The sequence below is a fragment of the Urocampus carinirostris genome, chromosome 3 (assembly GCF_059441175.1).
Source record: "Urocampus carinirostris isolate Australia breed hairy pipefish chromosome 3, RoL_Ucar_1.0, whole genome shotgun sequence".
Taxonomy (NCBI): domain Eukaryota; kingdom Metazoa; phylum Chordata; class Actinopteri; order Syngnathiformes; family Syngnathidae; genus Urocampus; species Urocampus carinirostris.
This window is the reverse complement of record NC_142351.1, coordinates 37,880,958-37,905,124: the sequence shown is the minus strand read 5'-3', so window position 1 is coordinate 37,905,124 and position 24,167 is coordinate 37,880,958. Positions and strand designations below refer to the sequence as shown.

General features: G+C 38.9%; 2 protein-coding genes across 7 annotated transcripts in view; both read left to right on the top strand.

Moving 5' to 3' along the window:
* The window catches only part of plekhm2 (pleckstrin homology and RUN domain containing M2), a 22,294-nt gene extending 20,416 nt beyond the window's left edge, over positions 1 to 1,878 (top strand). For all 4 annotated transcript variants that reach the window (XM_088331704.1, XM_088331707.1, XM_088331706.1 and 1 more), the window contains one exon: positions 1 to 1,878. This exon is cut by the window's left edge and continues 3,657 nt beyond it. The gene's annotated coding sequence lies outside the window, so the exon portion shown is untranslated.
* A 2,847-nt stretch (positions 1,879 to 4,725) lies between these two features.
* Positions 4,726 to 24,167, top strand: part of arhgef19 (Rho guanine nucleotide exchange factor 19) — a 40,572-nt gene continuing 21,130 nt past the window's right edge. Inside the window, exons 1-2 of one of the 3 annotated variants that reach the window (XM_088331699.1) lie at positions 4,726 to 4,840; positions 7,270 to 7,426. The gene's annotated coding sequence lies outside the window, so the exon portion shown is untranslated. Of the gene's footprint in view, positions 4,841 to 7,189; positions 7,427 to 18,461; positions 18,646 to 24,167 lie in introns of those variants that run through there. The other 2 variants (XM_088331698.1, XM_088331700.1) reach the window with 2 other exon arrangements.

Genomic DNA, 24,167 nt, shown 5'->3' with positions numbered 1-24,167 from the left:
TGTGACGTAATCGTCGTGCATCCCTTCTAATATTCATATAAGGATTTGGCCTCATTTAGTACCTTCAAAGTAACTTGTGAAATAAAATAACATTTCTGTGATATTCATCCTTTCATCCTGTAACATTGGTAACAGTCAGCAGTATGGTTTTTTTTTCGCAATACTGAAAATGTAAACCATAAACGGCAGGGTTTCACATTAAGGTCTAAGTGATAAATCTACTTTAGGCAAAAATAAATACACAGGTTAAAAACTCAGTCGAAAAACTTTGAATATTTGTCAAAATGTAAAACTTTTTTCATGCCTACTACTTATATTTCACTCGCTCATGTCGTCCTGTTGAGTGTTTTATTTTTTCCAAGTGCCACATAATCACCTTTGCTGCCCTACTCCAATTCTAATCTCAGGTAAAACGGTATTAACTGAGCATCCAAATTCACCACTATTTTGACTGTTTGTCTTCGTTTTTAGATGCTGTTCTTTAATTGCATTGTTTAGCGAAGCTCTAGAGTTCTTTTGTTGTGCACAAATGGATCAGAAATGTTGAACTAGTGCTTGCATGTCAGGTACCTAAGTGCACTTTACTTTCAATCATATGCATCACAAGGCTGCAATGTTACGAACTTCATTGAGAGTCAAATATATGAGGCTCAGCTAATATGTGTATAATGCGATGCTTTTTATGCAATTACAAGAATAAACACATTATTACAATAAAGCATAATATATACATAAGGCCTCATTAGAATTGCTGTTCTAGTAACATTAGGTATTAGAGGTTTCTATTTTTCAGGGATATCTAATATGGTCTGTAATTTTAGTCGTATGACATAAATGTACTGTAATAATAAAAATAACACATTTAATTCAAGAAAATATTTCTAAAATTAGATGTTTTGGTTATTAAAGGTTTTTGTTTTTTTCATTTACGACTATCATGAAAAAAAATCCCTAAAAATGAGAAAGGTATTTAACGTGGCAGATCATTTAAAGTCTATTGTATTAAAATGAAAAAAACAGATTGGGGGACATTTCATTTCTTTGCAAAAATAACAAGAATTAAACTATTTATATACAATTTTTTTCCTATTGTTTGACTAAAATGAGTAATAATCCTAAACTATTGGCAAAATTATTTAATACAGCGTATAATGTGGGTCATTTTAAGTGGTCATTTTAAGTAGTTTTTGTTAAAAAAATAATGCATCACAAACAACCCATAAAAACATATAAAATGCAAGATAATTTCAGCCATTTAAAATTTCTTTGCACTAAAATAAGAAGGATAATCCTTTAAAATGAGCAAAAATATTTATTGTGGCAGATAAAGTTATTATTATTATTTACTAAAATAAGTGTTGAATGCGATACATTTGTGCAAGCACAATAATGAACATATTGTAACACTTATACTAACAGTGTTAATCTAAAGTTTTCTTGTGGTGGCTGGTTGACGTAGACACCATCTTTGTTTGCTTTTCAAGTCAGAAGGAGCGTAAAAAAAGCCACAAACGGCTGATAACAGATTTTTGTAGAAAAATGGTAAGCAAGCCATGTCAAACATTGCTGGCCAATGATCTCACTCCTTTTTTGTGTTTGTTTTCATCGAAATATCATGCAGATAATGATGTACATTGCCTTGTTTCTTTGGGATGTTAATGGAGCGTTAATGAAATAAAACATACACACGCCAGAGTTTCTCATTTGTTCCATTTGAAGATTTGCTAGTTCCAAATGAAAGTTGTGTTTAAAAAATACATATTACAAATGCTATTGTTTAAATGTGTGTGTTTATAATTTTTTAATTGTCATAGATGTGCATAACAATGCAGTGCCTGCGTTTAAAGAAAACCGAATAAAACTAGGAAGAGGTAGCCCCCCCCCCAAAAAAAACACCATCCACTTCAATTTAACAGCTTTGTACTCCTCTTTATGTGTAATTGTCGACATATCAATCACCCCTAGGTGTGAATGTTTGTGTATTTGGTTGCTTTCCGTTCCTACCCTACAAATAATTGGCTGTCAACCAGTTATAGGTTTCATCCAGTATCCAGACATAAGTCCTCAACATTGGTAATTGGCGTTTCAAGAGCAAATGTGAATTCCTGTGAGTATTATATTTGTCTACATGTGTTGCTGCACTATTTGTGTGCAAATTTCTATTGAATATATTTCATTTCAGACCAAAATTCAGACTCGAGAAGTGGTTTGATACAGACACCATAAACTCCCCAGCTTTATATACCGTTATATAAAACAAATTGGCTACTTTAAATCACAATAGTTGTCCTATACATATGAATTATGTAGCACCTCCTATTGGTGAAGCATACTGATTTGAAAAATAAGCAAAAATACATGAAGTATTATATTATTGTGGATTTTTTAAATACCGTACTAGTTGGGTGAGATCTTTTTATTTCTTTGACATTACATGAGCCTCACCTTGAGTGAACTGACATAATTTCTGCCAAGAAATCGAGTGCAATCTGGTCACTTTGAGTCTCTGTAGTTTGTATTCTTCCTTGTTTTTTATAGTACTTGTTTTTGGTTGCGCTACACAATACAGCGACATCGAGTGGTCAAATATTACACAGTGTCTCCTTTAACATAGGGCTCTTCAATTATTTTCTGTCATTTCCCCCATAGAATAGGACAACCTCTTGCCCCCCTTATCGTTTTTCTCTTTAACGATGGCTCTCTCCGCCTGTCTCTTCATCCCTATAAAATATTGTTTTTGTGGGAATACTCGAGGTTCTGCTCAACTTTGTGTCAACACTTCGTAATCATAGTCTGTGCAGATGCTAAATGCCAACAAAACATTCAACCAGTGCAATAATCTCTGGTCTGTGCAGCCTTTTGAGACTCCCTATGATTAAGGGCTTTACCAGCTCAGTAGCCTAGATGGTAAGGCGCCCGCTTTGAGACTGGGAGGTCGGTGGTTCGCGCCCCGGCCGAGTCATTCCTAAGACTTAAAAAGTGGTCGGCGGCGCCCTCTGTTGGCTGCGGCTGCATCGGCTCGCTACAACGGGTCAGGTGCAATCGACATTTCGTTCTGTGTACATTGTTACACAGAATGACAATACAAGGAAATTATTATTATTATTATTATTTACAAATAAGCACGACTTGACTTGACCTGACTTGACTTGCCCCCTGGTGTAGTGGAGGTGCAATAGCAAGGAAGTAAAAAAAAAAAGTTCCCCTAAGTCAAACAAGCACCCTTTGATGCAGCCTCACTATTTGAGAACCACTGCTTGGCAACTTCTTTTTTGTTGTTGTGATAATTTTATGTTAAGTTTGGCACACAACTGTCCTTTTTTAACATAAAGAGCTTAAAATGATTAATGTGCATCCCTGAACACAATGATCAGGCAGATAAACTGCCAAATATGACAGGAAAACCAAACTCAATATTTAGCCACTTTTGACGCCTCACAAATATTCAATCAGGTACAATAACACTACTTGTTAGAAAGATTGTAAACATTTTAATGTCCTATAGAAGTAGAACATCCAGGCCATGGAGATGAGATGAGATACAGGAAACTTCTAGGCATCCGCTACTTAGCCCATGTGACAAACGAAATGACGCGCAACACCATCTGAGGGCACATTGGACCCTACGAAGAACAGTTGTCATTTGTTGTCGGACTCTGATTGGCTCTCTGTCCCTATTTAAACCCACTCCTATATGTCCCCTTTTGTCAGTCCATCTGCCAACCTCAGTTTACACTAGGCAAGCCTTTTTTCGACCCTGACTCCGACCTGTTTTTTGCTCCTGTCTGTCCCCCTGGCTTCGACCCGCTTTTGATCCCGACTACGTCTACTCTCCCGTCCTGGCTTTCAACTTTTTTTGTCCCCGACCACGTCTACTCTCCTTTCCTGGCTTCCGACTTGCTTCCGACCACGTATTTGCTCTCCTGTCCCGGCTACTGACCTGTTTTTTCTGTTCCCGACACCGGCATCGCTCACCACGGAAGTCCCACTTCCGCGTTCAGAGTGACCTGCTTCCCGCGTCCAGCGATCACCGGATCATGGGGGCAACCCTTTCCTTTCTTCCAATAAAAATGAGAGAAACATATGCAAGTGGGTCCTGTCTCCGTTCTGGCCCTGACACAAAACGACCCAATTTCTTTTTTTTTTTATGGCGAGACTGTTTGGTTTATTATTATTTTTAAATAAACTATTATTTTTGCAGAATTTTATTGTACATAAAAATACATTTTGTGAGAAGTGGGCTTTTTGTTTCTGCAAAATAACAGGACATTGGATCAAATCAACTCAATATCTGATAGTTGGTCAATTTTTGACAAAGACTTGAGGGTTTTTATTGTGTTCCAAGACTATTTTTGGGTACATGTTTACCTAAACTATAATGTCATTGAAATTCTAAAGAAAAATAAAGACACACAACCCAGACTTGCCTATCCATCATAAACTACCTCACATGAATGACACCCCCCCCCACACACATTATGAATGTATTTTGTTTTTACATTCTGCAATTGTTTCTTTTGGTTTTTATCAATATCATTGATTTATTATGTGTTCAGCCAACTTCAATGTCTTGAAAAGCGCGTCATAAAAAAAATAATGATTAATTTAGATTTTGCCGGGGTTTTTTTCCCAAAAAGAGCATGCGTTTTTTTTTTTTTTTGAAATAAAATATCTATCTGTTTCCTATTGCAGGATTTATCAGGTATCGGTAGGCAAAAACAGTTTTCCATCATCCCTATTCGTGTTATCCTTTCCACCAACAGAGGTTGCAAATGTTTGCCCCACGCCGCTGTTGCATCATACCACATGCATCAACTGAAGAAGCTACTCTAAGTTGGAGGTATTGAATTCATGTCACTCAAGTATGCATTTAACCTTGTATTTCTACTATGTTTTGACATGTTTATGATTTGCCTTCAGATTTTGATTCATAGCAGAGTTCGTAGAAAGAACATTTGAATATGTTGATACATGTATTAAAAGGTATTGAAGCCAGGAAAAATAATCTGACTGATGAAACACTTTTGCACACTTTTGCATATGCATTCTAGGACAGAAAAAAAAGTGGGGGCGGGGAACTAAATCTACAAACAAAATTCGAGTAATGCAACTCGTGACGGAAAAATCAGAATAAAAAAAAAAAAAAGCCTTTTGGTCATCCTTTTTAAGTCTGGTTTTTAAAGTCTCCGTGTAAACACTAATTTTCATAGATTTAATTTATATTCACTAGTATTTTTCAATTTAATAACAATATTTTACCTCTTCACACCTATTCTGATAAAGCATTTCTGTGTAATGTGTATATATATATATATATATATATAGTTATGGTGGCTGGATGGTTCCAGCTAACGCAGTCACCCTGTGTGGAGTTTGCATGTTCTCCCCATGCATGCATGGGTTTCCTCCAGGCACTCCGGTTCATCCCACATCCCCAAAACATGATGGCAGGTGGATTGGTGACTCTTGGTCACTATCCCTAGTTATGAATGAGCAAGTGAGTTGTCTGTCTCTGTTTGCCCTCTGACTGGTTTGCAACCAGTTCAGGGTGTTCCCTGCCCGCTGCCTGAAGTTAGTTTGGATGGGCTTCAACATTCTCATGACCCTAGTGAGGATAAGCGGAACGGACAAGGGAAATTATATATACTCACGCACACACACCTATTTGTTCCCTGAGGAAGAAACTATCTCTTAGCCTGTCCTAGTTTTGAAGACCTGTAGCGCCTACCACAACAACAGTTCAAAGAGGTGGTGGCCGAGATGGGAATTTAGCACCACTTTTACGGGACTCGCAACACATAAGGAAGCTGGAAAGGGGGAAAAGGGAAGAGTTGTTTGTTAGTGTAACATGAAAATGGTTAAAGTAAGAAAGGAGCTGTTTCAGATTTAGTCAACGCCAATCCAAACGACCAAAAAGGTGGAAAAAAGAGTTTATTCGAACATGTCCAGCCTATTTCAACCTTACTTCTATTTTTTTTTATTTCTGATTACAACTTATTGATAACATAATAATAGCATAGTAATAAAATCACAAGTTATTTTGCTTTTGCATTTTGAACTGGTAGCCCTTTGCGGCAATCTGTAACACCTCTAAAAAGATTGGTGACCCCTGGTTTTTAGTTTATTTTTGTGACTCAATTATAGTTCCATTATAGTATAGGAATATATCAAGTTCAAAAAGTTTTATTAAAGTACAACTAATAGTTAGTTTGTAATTCATGTAAACAAATTGTCAGAAGACAACATACTGACCAATAATTGACTCTTGGTTTTCTGAATGAATGCCTTTGAAGTCAAAATAAAATATTTATTTATATATATATATATATATGTGTGTGTGTCACCAGCCCAAGTTATGATTGTACACCAAGGACGTGTAAGTTTGATCTTGGCACAATGATTGCTCGATATTAATGGGGACACTTCCCCTCCATCCATGCCAAAACAATTCCCTTGTCCACTACACCAGAAATTCATCCCACTACCATCAGGCAGCAGATACAGTAAAATAAGCTTCAGGAGGGCCCGCCTCGGGGAAAACCCTGATCCCTGCTGCCATCACCTTGCTAAACAACAGCCCCGCTGATCCAGTCAGTCAGTCTTCCCTCATTGTTCCCACGTGGTCATTTTGCTGTATTTGTAATTTAATTTATAGTGTTTTTCCACCCAGTACAGCCGGTTAAAATACATTTGCCTCTGGGGACCTACAAAATATATTTAAAATCAATATCTAAATATTGTTTAACATTGCTTATCAGAAGCATGGGCACTATATATGAATGGATATGACTGTCGCATCACTGTGGTGGCAGAAAATAAAACAAAGCACCAGGGAAATCAACCAATACACATCAGGCTTTTTTAAGCGGGGAAGTGTAAGTTTGCGCGTATCATTCGTCTCTGCACCACAAATCCTAAAGCGCTTTGGGGTATAATATCCCAGATTTCAATCATAATACTCAGTCAGACCAAGACCTTAATCCGATTATTGTGCTAGCTGACATGGCTTTACATAATCGGAAAACTGGCAATAGTCTGTTCCCAATGGGATTATTGCCTGTCTTTCCATCTAGGTGCAGGTGCTCAGCCACAAGTCAGACAGTTTCAAGTTACGGGAGGGCGAGAAAGGGAGGAGTAGAATGAGAGGAAGCAAGCAAAAAAAAGAGAGAGGGAGGGACAGAGGGGGAGAAAGAGCAAGAAGACACTGAAGCAGTCTGGAAATCTGCATTATGAGCCTATAACCTTTCCGTCTACCATTAACCTGAGCAGAATTGGAAGATTTTCTCAATACAAGAAAGGAGGAGGGCTGACAGACTGAAGAGGAGGCAGCGATGGAAAAGGGAGTTCCTCAATGCAGGACGCGCTGCAGGATTTTGACACTCTCGCCCATAGGCAGCATTAAAGAGAGGCTGCTTGCAGATTTCAGGTATTCCATATAAAGATGTATGAAATGTCAGCATGGTCTCGGGTAATGACACGAGACATACGGGACAAACAAGCATTCATACTTACATCAGTGCTGTAATGCAAGAATGAGAATTCTGGGTAGTTGCGCAAAATTGTGCATAAAGTTTGTCTTGTTAAGAGTGGCTGTTCCAATAGCAATGTATGAGGGCAATGGTTTCTCCAGGTTCAAAATAGTACTTGCAAATTGCACGTGAATATCATTGGAAAATAAACTTACTTTGTCAGTGATAACTAATGACAAGAGACTGTTATGAGCAATAATATTGCAGAAAGTGCAAAGGATTATGGGTGTGTTCATGATGTAAAAAAACGTCACTCCTAAACATAATGGAGCTCTAATACTCACACGTGCCTTGGCTGAGAGGTACACATGAGTTGAAATTATAAATATATAGTACAATTCACAAACTACTACTTGAAAATACATGTGAAAATGATATAATAAGAAAAAAATAGACGATTGTTGTTATATTTTTGAAATATTATTTACCGTATTCATTTTTATTAGAGCAACATTATTAGATGTTGGAGATAATGTTGATCCTTTTAAGTTATCTTTTTACAAAGTAAGAAAAATAATCCTTAAAAATTGGCAGAATTGCTTAACATGGTAAATAATTCTGGTAATTTTAGGATACTTGTTTTACGAAAATTAGAAAAATAAAACAAAAAATATATGGCAGATAAAGTGGGTAGGTTATGTATTTTTTTTTTGACTGAAATAAGAAATATAACCCTCAAAAATAAAATAGCAGATCATTTTTGTCTTTAGAAAACAATAATCTTTTAAATAATTAGCAAAGTTATTCAACATGTCAGATAATTTGTCTTTTTCATTATTATTCTTTAATATTGAACAAAGAAAAATAGTCCTTAAAAATAGTCAATTATTTTATATGGCAAATCATTTTGATCATTAGAAGTTATTTTCTTTCTTAGTATAAAATTTATTCTTAAAAATAAGCAAAATTAATGTTGCAGATAATTATTTGAAATTATTTTCAATCAATAAAAAATAATTATTTTTCACTAAGCTAAGAACATAGTCCTTCAATTCTAGCAAAAACATTAAATATATCAGTTAATTTGTCATTTTAAGTATTTTCTTAAATTAATTCCTTAATTTCCAGCCTCTTGTCCTCCCTTGGGTCATGGGATTTTAGAAAATAAGATAAGAAAAATAGTCCATAAAAATGTGTAATATTATTTTATGTCAGATAATTTGTCATTTTCAGTATTTTTAGTTCATTACAATAAAAAATAACAATTAAAATTCATAAAAAATAGCAGATACTTTTGTTGAATTAAATTATTTCGTAATACTTGAATAAGAAAACTATTGCTTTTAAATAAGCGAAATCATTTCATATGGCCGATGATTTAGGTTATTTTTATTTTGCAATAGTAAGTAAAGACATTATTTGACTTTTTCTTCAGCCTTCCCATGGGTCAGTGGCGTCAGAGCCGAGGAAAATTCAATATGTACAGAACAACTTAAAGCATTCCAGAGCATGTTATGTACAGTTAAAACACTAAGTTTACTCTGATTCGAATGATACCACACATTTTAAGATAAAATTATGTTTGCAGGCACAGCAAGTATTTAAGTCAAACAGCGGCGAATAAAAAATATGGTATCCACTATTTTAGCCTCATAAATGTTCGGTCTACTAGTGATCCCAAGAGCCAAGGAGAGAACTGCAGGTTCGAGAGCGTTCTCCATTCGGGCCCGGGTGCTGTAGAAAGCTCTGCCCTCTGAGATTCGATCTGCAACCTTAGTGGAACGGTTTAAATCTAAGCTTTAAACACACTTATGTTCTATAGCTTATGAATGACCTATATTTCATGTTGACAATATCTTTGTATTGTCGGTTATTGCAACATCCATTGCAGCCTGGTCATCTAAGAAGGGGGCATTACCTCTTGTGCAGTCCCTTCTCCATTAACCAGCTCGGTAGCCTAGATGGTAGGGCGCCCGCTCTGAGACTGGAAGGTCGCTGGTTCAAGCCCTGGCCGAGTCATACCTAAGACTTACAACATTGGTACTCATTGCCTCCCCACTTGGCGCTCCCTACTTAAGGGTTGGAATTGGGGGGTTTGGTCACCTATTGACTAAAAATGGCTGCATCGGCTCGCTACAGTTTTACTGTACAGGTCAGCTGTATCGACATTTCGTTCTGTGTGCATTGTTACAAAGAATGACAATAAAAGTAAATTCTATTCTATTCTTAAGGTTTCTTTATTTTCCTCATGTTGAGGTTTTTGATTTTTTCCTTGCCCTGATGTAGGTCTTAGATCGAGGGATGGTGTAATAATAGTGGGTAGTTTGCAGTAATCTGTGGTCTGTGCAGCCCTTTGAGACTCTTTGTGATTAAGTGGTATACAAACAGCTCAGTAGCTTAGATGGTAAGGCGCCCGCTTTGAGACTGGGAGGTCGCTGGTTCGCGCCTCGGCCAAGTCATACCTAAGACTTATAACATTGGTAAAATGGCGGCGCCCTCTGTTGGCTGCGGCTGCATCGGCTCGCTACAACGGGTCAGGTGTATCGTCATTTCGTTCTTACAAAGAATGACAATACAAAGGAAATTATTATTATTATTATTATAAAGATAACTTGACACAATTTCATGATCCATCATCATTTTTCTCTATTATTCATTCCAATCACATCAAAGCGTTCGGCTGAATTGACCTATCAGTACCAGTCCTCTGCATAAAGCAAAGATTTCCAAACACTAGTTTTACGTTTGAAAGAGTCGTAAAATGAGTAAGCATCAGTACACACTGCTCCCTACATAATGTTGCTTTTTCATGTTTTTAAAACCGCTCTCAGCAAAAAAATGAGTTCACTGCGTCCCCCACGTGTTAAAGAAGGGGGTTGCGGTTTCCGTGCAACAATAGCAAGGCGTTCTTACACCAACTAATTTTTTTATTTTACAAATCTGTATGGTGGTTAAGATAGTACCAATTCTTACATATCATTCGAGCCCAAGATCATGTTTTGTGTTGAACATTCCAGAATAAAAGCCCTTTTCCAAAGGGTCACTTAAATGGCACTTTTGGTTTGCCTGGACCTCTAATGAAAAAAAAAAGTTTATTTTTTGTAGTATTGTCAAACTTGAGGTGGACCTAAGGAATGCTTTGGGCTGTAGTCCTGTTTCGTTATTCAGTCCCACCACTGTGCCACATTGATTTTTCCAGGCAGAGTCATGGCGAGAAAAAATTGGCGGACACAAACTCTGTCTTTTTTGTATGCATTTAAACTTCCGTATTTCAGTGCCAGTAGTACCTAAACAGATTTTGACTGTGGAGGAGAACATTTTAAAGTGTTTTCAAAAGGAAACCAAAACTATGCTGATATTCCAAATGGTTCAAATACAGCTTCAGTTTTACATTGGGGGCACCTTTTTAGGCATTTAGGTAAAAATTACCAGGTACAGGTTTATAGGGTTAGAAATGGGCCAAATTATTTAAAATAGGCAATTTAATTTTTTGGGGGTGCCTTTTATCTTTTTACTATAATAACCGCAAAATAATAGAATAGTGTTATATTGGTTATTTTAGGGATTATTTTTCTTATGAACAATCTAAATACAACAATGGTTCCCAAACTTAACACTCAATGAGCTCACATAGTGGGTGTGGCATAGTGTGTCTCTAGCAAACTGGCCTCTGATTGGTCGGCGCTTTTAAAATTCGAACAGTAACAACTGTCCATCCTTTATCAGGACCGCTCATCCTCAGTAGGGCCGCGGGGGTGCTGGAGCCCATCCAAGCCATCTCCGGGCAGTGGGCAGGGGACACCCTGAACTGGTTGCCAGCCAGTCGCAGGGCACACAGGGACAGACAATTCGCTCGCTCATTCACACCTAGAGACAATTTTTGACCGGCCAATTAACCATGTTTTTGGAATGTGGGAGGAAACCGGAATGCTCGGAGGAAACCCACGCAAGCACGGGGAGAACATGCAAACTCCGCACAGGAAGCGTGCCGCCGTGCTAACCACCGTGCCGCCGTGCTGCCCCAGTAACAATTGTGGTTGGCCAAAACTCCGTCACTCTGAACACAACCTTGAAAAAAAAACCAGTGCTTTGCGATTTCACATCCGCACTACGTTCAAACTTCTGACTTTGACTTCGGACTGCCACCCCCCTACCGCCCAATTCTTCTTCACTCCACGGTCATGTCTCATCTCCTGACATAAAATATGCAATTTCTTTAACAAAAATTCTGCTTGTATTGCTTGTCTTCAGGATTCCTGAGATTCTTAATTGCATTTGTAGTTTTTGTATTTTCTCATTTATTTTTCTTTTCTGTCGTGTCGCAACACACACATTGACTTAACCTGGCTGTTGTCATTGAAAATGAAGGGAATATTTCCATTTCACTTTGCCTTGTCACTAAACAGCTTGCAGTATTAGGAGTGTTTTCTCCTGTGATCTTAATACCGCTACTGATAATACTGGTTTTGGTGTTGCACAGCAGGGCAGGTAAGTGCACGTCTGGGGTATGTTGACGCTGCGTGAGAGCTTCTTATGAAAATTACACAGCTCAGATATTTTACATGCGTCTTATCTAGAAGCTCCAGGGGGTATTCTCGTCCGACGCGTCTTGTTGCACGATTAATAGAGATGCATGGTTTTTCAATATCCAATACAATCTTGTAATATAGAACGATGCCAAAAAACAAACTACATGCTATATTGAGGTATTTTTTTATTATTAATCAAAACTGACTGTCAGAGATAACTGACAATTGTAATGAGCATCACTACATAAATAATTTAGAACCTCATGCAAGTGCATTCATTCTTACACTGATATTTGACCACTAGCGCAACCAAAAACAAGTGCTACAGAGCAGAAACATTAAAAACTATGGCGGCTACAGTGATCATACGGCACCATTTTTGCCCAGCTTTTCACAGGGTTTTCGTCTTTTAATGAGCCTCAGTCATGTTATGCAAAATAAATACAAATATCTTGACTACGAGCATTTTAAAATACATGTTTATATGATAGTTCATGTATTTTTGCATACTATTCAAATTACTATTAGTTTTTTAATATAGTTTTTTGAAAATTAGGGGTTGCTTGATAATACACAATGTCCCCTTGCTGTAAGCACATGCCTTGGCTAAGTAAACTATACCACTCATTATCCAGATACATATTACCAGTACACTTGTTATGAGTCGATGGTTGTAACGATGATGAACCCATGTAGGGGAGGCAGGGACTTCAGGCAGAGTTACTCAAAACAAGGAGAGTATTTATTAACAAAAATCAGGACCCAGGTACCAAAGAAACAAGTAGGTACTTAACGACTAACAAAATGCCCAAACAAGAAACCAAACTTGACAAAATTAAATTAGAAACCATAACCGGAAATGGAAAATGCGGGGATCAAAGTAATAAAGACTGAACAACAAACAAACCTGGCATGGATGTGAAAATAACACAAGAGGGATGCCAGGCGAACTCAAACCCACATAACTTTGCTGAACAAAAGGCTTCAGAATGATTACAAGTGTGTGATTATTGGACACACTGTGTCCAGTTCAAAACGCCAGTTGCGGCCCTCTGGTGGTGGGAGGTATGCCAGACCCTAACTTTTGTAGCTAAAATAAAAATTCAAACCAAATAATCAAATGCAGATGCAGAGAGAGGAAACTACATCGGACAATGTAATGTCCATTCTCAAGGTTTCCCTTTTTCCTCACGCTGAGGTTTTGAGTTGTTCCTTGCCCGCATGTTGGTTTAAGATCAGGTAATTGTGTCATTGTAATCCTGTGCAGTCCTTTGAGACATTTATGTGATTAAGGGCTATATAAATAAATTTGACTTGACTTGACTTAATGTTTGGCCAACTACGGCTTTAGAAAGAAATTTTAAAACAACAACAGAATTCTCAACAAAACAAAACAAAAACAATGTACAGGGCCGGACAACATTATGAAAAGGCAGCGAGAAGACGCTACCAAATTCTGCTTCTTCCATAAAAAATTCAAAATTGATTTTAATGGTAAACAAATGCTAAGAATCTAACAAGTAGTGGTAAATGAAAATGGAATATTATAACAATGTCTTCAAGTGACTAATTATCCTTTTTTTTAATCTGGTTTTTAATTGTAGCGCCCTATTTGGTTATCGGTCTAATCTTGCAACCCTAACAATTGATACTTACAAGTATTAATGGACTCTGACTCAATCCAAGTCTGACAAAAGATACTTTGCATAGGTGACTGTCTGCACAAGTGATGACTCAATGCGATGTAATGTCTGGTCTGTGAAATAATCATTTTCAGAGTATGAATTGCCCTAGCATTTTTACAGTCTCCCAAGTCATACCAAGATGTATTATACCATATATATATATATATATATATATATATATATATATATGATGACCTTTTGTTTGTTTATATGAAAAGCTTTAACCTTTCAAAGTACTAATATTATTTTGTAAACACATTTGTTGTGTGCAATTGTTGGATATTCTGAATAGCGGAGATCCCAGCTGTCCGTAATAGCTACCTGTCCGCACGTTTTTCCTTTTTTTTTTTTTTTTTTTTTGCATGTCTCTTCGGCCCGGGCTTAGCAGTTCATTTGAGAGGAATGTGAGTTCAAGTCATGTTGGGAATGTGCAAGTGTCTGAGAGTATCCAAGGGTCTTATCTGCTTGGGGGAGGAGGGAGATCGAGGGCCTTGAAATTGGACATGAACTTGTTGAAAGCTGAGACTATTAAAAGGACCACCTAGTGCGCAATAGAGTAACAATGTCTTTTAGCGACGCCTTTGATTTAGAAGAAGATAAGTCAAGCCTTTTGAGGCATTCATTTATTTTGCACGGCCGGGAGCATTTGGCACACTCCAATCAGCCGGTGTGAAAATTTATGAGCCTCGGGGGATGGCTGCACACACCTGTGCACCCCAAAAAAGTGTTACCTAGTTTTTTTTTCTTTTTTTCTTTTTTTTTTTTTTTTTTTCATTTCTTCCAGTCTGTTTATCTGAGGGACGACACTTGGACGGTCAGTTCAAAATAAAGCAGGTCCCAACCTGTCCACATGAATAAAGGCTTGCCTCTGTAATGCCAATGTTCATGTCAAGAGGAAAGTATTTAAAATAAAGAAATATTGATAATAAAATTAAAGTGCACATTTTGAAACTGTTGCAACTCTCTTGATTTAACCGGGATAAATTTATGCACCCCACCTGCTTCCAAAACAGTAATACATACTCTTCTTTAAAAAAAAAAAAAAAAAAATATATATATATATATATATATATATATATATATATATATATATGTCAAGTATATTCGTATAGCTCTTTATCACAAGGAGTCTCAAAGGTCTGCACAGATTATTGCAAACTTCAGACTATTATTGCACCATCCCCTGATCTAAAACCTACATGAGGGCAAGGAAAAACTCAAAAACCTCAACATGAGGAAAATAAAGAACTTAAGAAGGGACGGCACATGAGGTAATTCCCCTTCCAGGATGATCAGGCTGCAATGGATGTTGCAATAACAAATAACGCGCAAATATTGTCAACGTGAAAGAATAGCTATAGAATACAAATGTGTTTTAAGCCTAGATTTAAACAGTACCTTGTAGAAATTTGCCCTTTTATCCAGACACTCTTTTTCATCTTATTTTTTCTCTTTTAGCTCTTTTATTATGTTTATCCTGAAGTGTCACTTTTATTTTAAGGTACTTGATTTACATTTAAGTATACTTTTTACGCAACCAAAAAGGAGAAAACAGGAAATTCACTTGAAGTCAGCCTTTAAATACTACATCTTTAAACTGAACACTTTTAGCCCCCAAAACAAATATCCATGCTTTAATTGTATTTAAAAGAATTTTGCTTAATTCTTTCATCTTTTTAGAATACTAAGATGCAGATTAGTAAAAAAGTACTTTATTTTCATTCATGTACCGTATTTTCCGCACTATAAGGCGCACCGGGTTATAGGGCGCACCCCCAAAAAATAGTTTTTGGTCCTATATTTTCCATACATAAGGCGCACCGGATTATAAGGCGCTACAATGGGAACGTCGACAAAACAGTCAGATAGTTCAGTCGAACTTATTACCCCCTTAACATTCCGAAAGCTTGCTAAGAAGCAAATACGTGTCTCAGGCATGTACGGAAACAGTGTCTGTACGATGTCACCAATCACTCAAATGCATCGTTCCTAATATCATTCGGAAGGTTAAAGTCTTGGGATTCAAGAAATGCCAAACATTTCTTAGTTTCCATTTTATTTTTTGCTGGCAACTGTGTGGACAGCAAAGTAAAAATTTTATTGTGCAGGGAAACGGGGTTCTTTACTGTGCATATTGAATAAACACTTTGAATTGAATTTAGTTTAAAAATGGATTAATCACAGAAACATCAAGATCGTTCTAAAACAAGATACCGGGAAAATATAAAGCCGCATAGCTCACCCAAGTTCTCTTGCAGCCTTCACGTTCATTAATGATACGTAACCATGGTCTTCTTACAACCGTGAGTGTAGTAAATCCAGGAGAGTAAAATATTTACGAATACAGAAGAGTAAAAAATGTTTTCTCTATGCCGTAGTGCAACCCAGCGTGTGATTCACATTCATCTTTTTCGGCCAATTGCAGGCTTTGTTTCGCCCCTTTAGCCTATGCCAGCCTGTAAATGATAAAAAGGATCCGCCCCCTTTACCTCCGAATAACTTTTGCCTACAGTGACTGATTCAAATGATGATTAACACATTGGTTAGGAAATGAAACGCCGGTATATAAATCCCAGCATACACCGCGGGCTACTTTGCCTTCGGGGGAAAATCTAGTCGGCGGCTGCTTGCCTTAGTTGCAAGACTTTGCGACTTAATATTGATCCATATATAAGGCGCACTGTATTATAAGGCGCATGGTCAGCTTTTGAAAAAAATAAAGGCTTTTAGGTGCGCCTTATAGTGCGGAAAATACGGTATACCTTTTGAGGTCTAAATCTAGTGGAAGCTAGAGCTCTTGTTGGTGATAGGAATGAGTGGAGTGGTGTTGTAAAAGGATAGTGGGATGTTTGGACGCGTTCTAAGGGATGGGCTGGGCACCTGTATGATGCGGCAGGGTTAAACCAGTGAAAGCTGTTGGTCTCTGCTGTTGAACCAAAGAGTGTGTTGTGTCACCCTGACCCGAGTGACATGGCCACTTTCTTGTGTCCCGTTTCATCTGGAGGGACGAAAGCATTACCAACTTGAGGTGCCTAACTTGTTTGGGTGTTTGGGCATTTGGGTTGGCCATGGTCCAAAAATGTTTGTGTGTGTTTTTTGTTTTTTTTTTTCCCTTTTTTATTTTCTTTGTTATTGTATGTATTTGTCTTGCTGTTGGTCACCCCTCTTGTGGGATATGACCAAGGTAAATAGATAGATAGATAGATAGATACCTTTTACAAAACAATTTACATGTTTACCTTAGTTTACTTGATAAGGTTATATCGTATTTCTCAGACTATAAAATACACCCAAACTTCCCAAATTTGCCAGAAATTCAACAATGCTCTTTAAGATAAGATACGATAGGGTAATCTAATAATATTTTGCACTTTACAGGCCGCAAAAAACAGCAGGTTGCTGGACCCATATCATTGAAAGACATTTACCAAATTTTACAGACCAATACAGAAGGTTCATATTCATATTTTTGAGATAAAATGATGAAATTTTAAACGTAAAATCACTTCACATCGACTCAGCAAATTCCAAGAAAGACATGAAAATGTGTTCTTTGCAAAAGTAATAAACTCTAAAAACTGATACATGAGCCTTATAATCCAGTGCTCTTTGTACTCCAGAAAATACGGTTCTTCTTTTTTTCAAGGGTCCATATTTACAACAGGACTGAAACAAGTGTGCGTTATGACACAAAGAATGATTAATAGAGATTCAAAATAACACAAAATACTCTGCACAACAATCTTAGGACCCAATTTATTGCGGTCGATCAAATTTCTACATGAGAGCTGTTGATGGTAATAGGAAAGTCAGTCTCATAGACACTTGGAGGGCAAAGGTCCAGGCTTTTTTGGCGTTTACATGTGAAATGGTCTGCGTTTTTTTTCGCCGGCTGTTGTCAATTTTTGTTGGCATCCCACACAGCAGCCGTGTCGTCTTGCTGCTTGTAAGGTTCAGGATTTTTTAACCCGGAATTTGTCTTTGTATGGTCCTCCATTATAGAACACTCAGTTTCTTGAAATTTGGGGAAAACTTGTCACAACTTGTGGTTAACTAAAATCGAATATTTTTTCTAAAATGGATATTTGTTGGTCAATCCACCTTTATACTTTAATCCCTCGTTTATCGCCGGTAATGGGGAGAAAAAAAAAACCTCTTTCAGAACTGCATTTCAATAAATGGCACGCCTCCTGGCAAAAGTTAATTTCCTGGACCCTGCTCACAACAATAAGGTATTAAAGATAATAGGTGGCGGCCGAATGAATGTAGTTTGCTTTAGGTGGAAATAACGGTGAAAAAGGGGCCAGACAAAATCTGCTCTCTGCCAGTCCCTGCTCACACCAATATACATAGGGGTTAATAGATTGCGGCCGCATGAGTACTGCTCGTTTTTTGGCGGACAGAACGACAAAAAAGAGCCCCCAAGCCCGACGAAAAAAAAGCCCTGCCGGCCCTTGCTCGCAGCAGTATAGGGATTATTGATCGCGGAATATTTTCCTTTTACTCACGATTTTTGTATTGACCCTTTGAACACACGTGACTTAACCACGTGACAACGCCATGACGGGCGGCAGTAAAGCATAGTAAACAGTACTCCCCGTGGGTGAGGCCAGTAAACGGTAGACAACAACAAAGAAAGGCTGTACTATTCAACGCCATTGGCAATGACTAGTCAAATGAATATTGTGCAGCTGTTGGATGAGTTGGCTCACTTTGTTTGTAAGCACAAAGGGCACTTATATAGAGAAACTGAGGATAGCATTAGCAGGGCTAGCTACTGACCTATACCGTCTTTCTTCTGTCATATTCACAGATCTAACCAAATAGTCGGGTCCGTCTGACTATATTGTAAACTGAGCATCCCCATACACCGACGCTAATCGATAGTCTGGATGCTTACCAGTTCTTAGTAGCTGGTACACGTTGCTGCGCTGACGGGGAGGGAAACCTCATAATGCAAAAGTTATGTAAGCTGTATATTCTAATATGTTTTATCCAGGGTGCCATCAAATCTCAGAACGTTTGTAACCAAAACTGCTATTTTTCTTTTCCAAAATTTGAAATTTAAATTTGAATATCCCAATGTGTTTATGCACAGCAGGCGTCAGACACACTACAGTAGCACTAGCTATTTGATGAATCAACAACATAATCAATAGATGAATTAATAGTAAAAATATTTTTTTTTGCAGTCTTACAACTATCTGATTGAAAATTTGAAAATTGACATGTGCTCGCTGAATAATAATGGTGCGTGCGTGTGTGTGCATGTGTATGTGTGTGTGCGTGTGTATGGACAACGCAATTAGTGCGCTGTTGTGATTTCGCATGTACACACAACTCACCCACCCTAGTAGGTCTCACCCCACTGTAACAGACTTGAGCCACTGTGCTGAGTTCTGCCCGGTTTGGGACTCGATATTTGCTACAGCACATCTTTGTTCAGATCCTGTCGTGAGAGCTTAAAGGGACAGTCAATCAGTTGAAGATGAATGGAGAAAAATCTGAAAAAAACAACTGTTGGAATCCAAGAAAACTAGGACAGAGATTTTTCTTCTGCTGTTAAACCAACATATCCTAAAACATCCAAAAGTGACCCAAGTAGTTGGGCTGTATATTAGGCAAACTCATTCAGATTTTCTCCTTAATTTAAAAAAATGGAGCCATTTACATACTGTATTTTTCTCTTTTTGTTTACTAAACCATTTCAATCTTGGGTTCTGCTTGAAGCAATTTGGGCTTTTTATCTGTTAGATTGACTTGAAGCCCCAGTGTGTATTAAACAGCAACCCCAGGGGTGTAAAAAGCCTTCATTCATTTAGATAAAGCACTATTAATAATGAAGAAGAATGTATGATCTCATAAACATATTTAAAAGACTCGTAGGATTTGAACATCTTAATTTTAACACAACTCAAACAAGACGACATGTTTGGCCACCATTTTCTTACATGGAAGACCTTCTTGCGAAGTTAGCCTGTTGGACTGGTGCTTTTAGCACTCAACAGTCACTTACCGCCCATAGCTGAGCCCAATGGCCGCTGCGTCCAATGATGCAGATATATTCCAATTTTTTTCTGTTTCTATTTCTAGCCACTCATGTTAGCCACTTGGCTGCAAGCTACTGCTCGCTGCTAGCCGCCATTGTTATTTTTAGTTGTTTATGTATTGTCCTTTAGTGTTTACTTTCGCTCCAGCTGGAGTTCTGCCATTCAATTATCTTCTACCCTTTTCACACTTTTTTCTTCTCTAGCCATTCATGGTAGCCACCGGCTCGCCGTTATTGAAAATAAAGCTTGTTTCATCCTTTATTGTTACTGTCATTCCACAATTAGTCATGCAAGTTTCAATATTAAGGCATCTTCTACTACCCCCACGTCCCCTTTCCTTAGCTTTAAGTTGTATTTTTATTTTCCTTTTTCTTCCTTTTTTCCTTGATAGTCTTTTATGTTTTTTTTCCTCTTTAAACCCATTATTACATGTTTAGCCTGAATTGCCATGTCTAATCTTGTGGCATACAATGTTTCACAATGTTGATATCAATGACAATGAAGACAATTCAATTCTAGCACCTAATGTTAGCCACTTGGCTGCAGGCTATGGTTCGCCGATAGCCGTTATTGTTATCGTTAGCTGCTCCTGCTGAATCTTTCAGTGTCACTATCATTCCACAGCTGCTCACTTTGGCAAACGTTACTATGTGTAGTAATTCAGGCGTCTGGTGCTTTTTTCTACTGTTTCTTTCTCTGGCCACTCATGTTAGGTACTTGGCAGCAGGCGATGGCTTTCTGCAATCTTTGACTGACCTTTATCATAGATTCTGCTGCTAGTAGATGAAGTTAGCCACTTCCAACAGCTCTGACCAACACCAGCTTTTGGCTCTTTTCAGCTGCTCCGGGTGTATACAGCCCACTCAGTCTTTTGTTGTCAGTGGGAATTAACCTCAGCTTTCATGTCCTGCTGCTCGCTAGATTTATATTATGTTCACGCAAGAAAAATGGAATTAGTCTACCAAATTTGGCCAAATGCTTTACTTCAGACTTTGGTAGTGCGTTAACTTAAAATACACACACTTCATCTCCTTTGGAAGCTACTTTTAGTGGTTAGTTATCACATACTGACACTTTAAGTCATAGATGGTCAACATGAAAGGAAGTTACAGGCACGGTCAGAACATTGAACGGCTTTTCAGGGAATTTCAAGACAAATTTATGACGTCAATTAAAAAAAATATTTGAAGTGAATACTGGAGTTTGATGTAAAGCAAAATTCACTCAATTGCGTTTTGTCATAAGGCCGAACATGATCGGATCAGTTGTTAGCACTTCCCACAGACTCTCATGTGTCAGCCAGGCTCAAGCACGCATAAAAACCACTTTTGTCTAGGAACTCGTAGCCGTTTATGCTAACTACTTATCTGCTGAGTTAGTATATATGTATGTACTGTATGGCGGTGGATCGACCAGGTAGGCAGGTATAGCTGACGCAAGCTGAACGTTGACACCACATAATGAGGAAGTTTAGTCATTTCCTGTCTGCATCCCTGCAGGCGACACCTTTGGAATATTTGGTTTAGAAGATGTACTGTAGTCATTTGTTTTTATTTGAATCGAACTTTTGGGGCTTATGGCTGTATTAAGACAATAATTACTCACTTAAAACATGGTCAACGAAGAGTTTTTTTTTCTCCAATCAGTGCCTATAGTCTATTGTGAAAGGGAGTTAAAATCACAGGATATTTGTCCTTTAAAAAACTCTTTTTTTAATTCTGTTGACTGATCGTTTTGTGTTGTTTTTTCACGAACTATTCTAAGGAGTTTATCCTTATACTTTTCAATTGGAAATTCTTCAAATCCCTGATTTTTATTATTCCAACAATAAATGCATTTTCACACATGCTTCCTTGATCAGTTGATAGTGTGATTCTCTAAGACATGTATATTATTGCTCAGCGCACATGTGGACGTTACTTTTAGAAACATTTGGCCAATCAATAATGTGAAAATGTCATTTTAACTGTTGTTTGTTAAGTCTACTGGAAAATTGAGATTTACTCTTACTTTGCAAACTATACTGATCTTTTTTTTTTTTTTCGCATTTTCAGACAAAACCAGTACATCAATAACTGTATATGTAAAATGATTGATTCAATAGTAAAAAACTAAACCAATTTACTGTTATTAATGCACCAAATAATCAACATAACAATCAAGTACAGAAGACCCCTGGTTACGACCTTTATCTGTTCTGAAGTGGGAATAGTAAAGTGGAATTGCCGTAATTAGCTAATGCATTATGAACCCAGACAAAATAGTAAAATAGTATATCGTAAGGACTACTTATAAATAGTCTGCAGTCTGTGCAACCCTTTGAGATGATTAAGGGCTATACAAATAAAAATGACTTGACTTGACTCATACAATACATGCATATGAGTGACTATTATAAATAAACACACATGCAACGGAAAAATGAACTTATCACCTTTGGTGTGACGTAACGTGAGCTGGTACAGTGGAGTAGCGAGTGGATGCAGAGCGGGATAAGGCAATGTCAGATTAAAATTTAAACTGATTTTAAAACCTCTGTCACGGTCGCCATGACGACCAGTATGCCACGCCCCCGAACTCAAGCTGAAGCAGATCAGCTGATTGCTGTTCTGCTATTTAAGGCTGGATTTTGGGTTTGGCGGGTGCTGGTTCATTACTCTTATACACAATCCCGGTCTGTTATGCTTGTCCTGTTTTAGTCTGTTATGCCTTGTCATGTTTTAGTCTGTTATGCCTTGTCCTGTTGAGTTCGTGCCGGAGGAACTCTGTATTGTTCTGTTTTGCCTCGGAGTATTGGGCGACTTTTATTTTATTAAATAAAACCTATGGATCGTCAACGCATTTGAGTTCTCCCTTCATGCCTCCTGCCTCCGTTCTGGTCCGGTCACCTTCCACGCCACCACGTCTCGTGACAGAATGAACCAGCCAACAAATAGAACTCAGCGAACGATCCCAGCGCGACTTGGGGAGAGCTGGAGAGCGCAGTTCGGCAGGCGCCTACTGAGTTGGCCTTCCCTGCCCGTTCGAACCACGGCCCCGCCCGTCGTGGCCCTTGCTGTGCCTCGAATGGGGTCCCGGGAAGAATTGACGCCTGCCTGTTCAACTCTCATGCCTGCCTGCCCGACTCCCGTGCCGATTGCCTGCTATTCCGTCTCCCCTGCGTGCCAGCCCGACTCCGACTCTGCTGCCCGTCGGGCCGACTCCGACTCCGCTGCCCGTCGGGCCGACTCCGACTCCGCTCCTCCTGTTTTGTCTGTTCTGATTTTGACTCTCTCATGTCTTGTCTGTTCTGATTTTGACTCTCTTATGTCTTGTCTGTTCTGATTTTGACTCTCTCATGTCTTGTCTGTTTTGATTTTGACTCTCTCATGTCTTGTCTGTTTTGATTTTGACTCTCTCATGTCTTGTCTGTTTTGATTTTGACCCTCTCATGTCTTGCCTGTTCTGATTCCGCCTGTCCTGTCTGAATCGCCACTCTGAACCCGAACCCCCTGAGTCTGACTCTTCTGAACCCGAACCCCCAGAGTCTGACTCTTCTGAACCCGAACCCCCAGAGTCTGACTCTTCTGAACCCGAACCCCCAGAGTCTGACTCTTCTGAACCCGAACCCCCAGAGTCTGACTCTTCTGAACCCGAACCCCCAGAGTGCGACTCTTCTGAACCCGAACCCCCAGAGTGCGACTCTTCTGCACCCGAACCCCCAGAGTGCGACTCTTCTGCATCGGCCTGACCTGAGTGCGACTCTTCTGCATCGGCCTGACCTGAGTGCGACTCTTCTGCATCGGCCTGACCTGAGTGCGACTCTTCTGCATCGGCCTGACCTGAGTGCGACTCTTCTGCATCGGCCTGACCTGAGTACGACTCTTCTGCATCGGCCTGACCTGGGTGCGACTCTTCTGTAGAGGCCTGTCCTGAGTGCGACTCTTCTGTAGAGGCCTGTCCTGAGTGCGACTCTTCTGTAGAGGCCTGTCCTGAGTGCGACTCTTCTGTAGAGTTGGCCACCAGACCCCCCCTGCCGAGCGCCGATTCCGATCCGCCCGACGCAGATGGCGCCTACCTCTCCCCGTTCCTGCGTGTTCGGAGGAGGGAGCAGGGTTGCCCCAATCGCGATCGTCAACATTCCGGGGCGCGAGGTAGTAATTTTTTCTTTTTTGGGACCTCAGGAGCTGTCCCTTAAGAGGGGGGCTCTGTCACGGTCGCCATGAAGACCAGTATGCCACGCCCCCGAACTCAAGCTGAAGCAGATCAGCTGATTGCTGTTCTGCTATTTAAGGCTGGATTTTGGGTTTGGCGGGTGCTGGTTCATTACTCTTATACACAATCCCGGTCTGTTATGCTTGTCCTGTTTTAGTCTGTTATGCCTTGTCATGTTTTAGTCTGTTATGCCTTGTCCTGTTGAGTTCGTGCCGGAGGAACTCTGTATTGTTCTGTTTT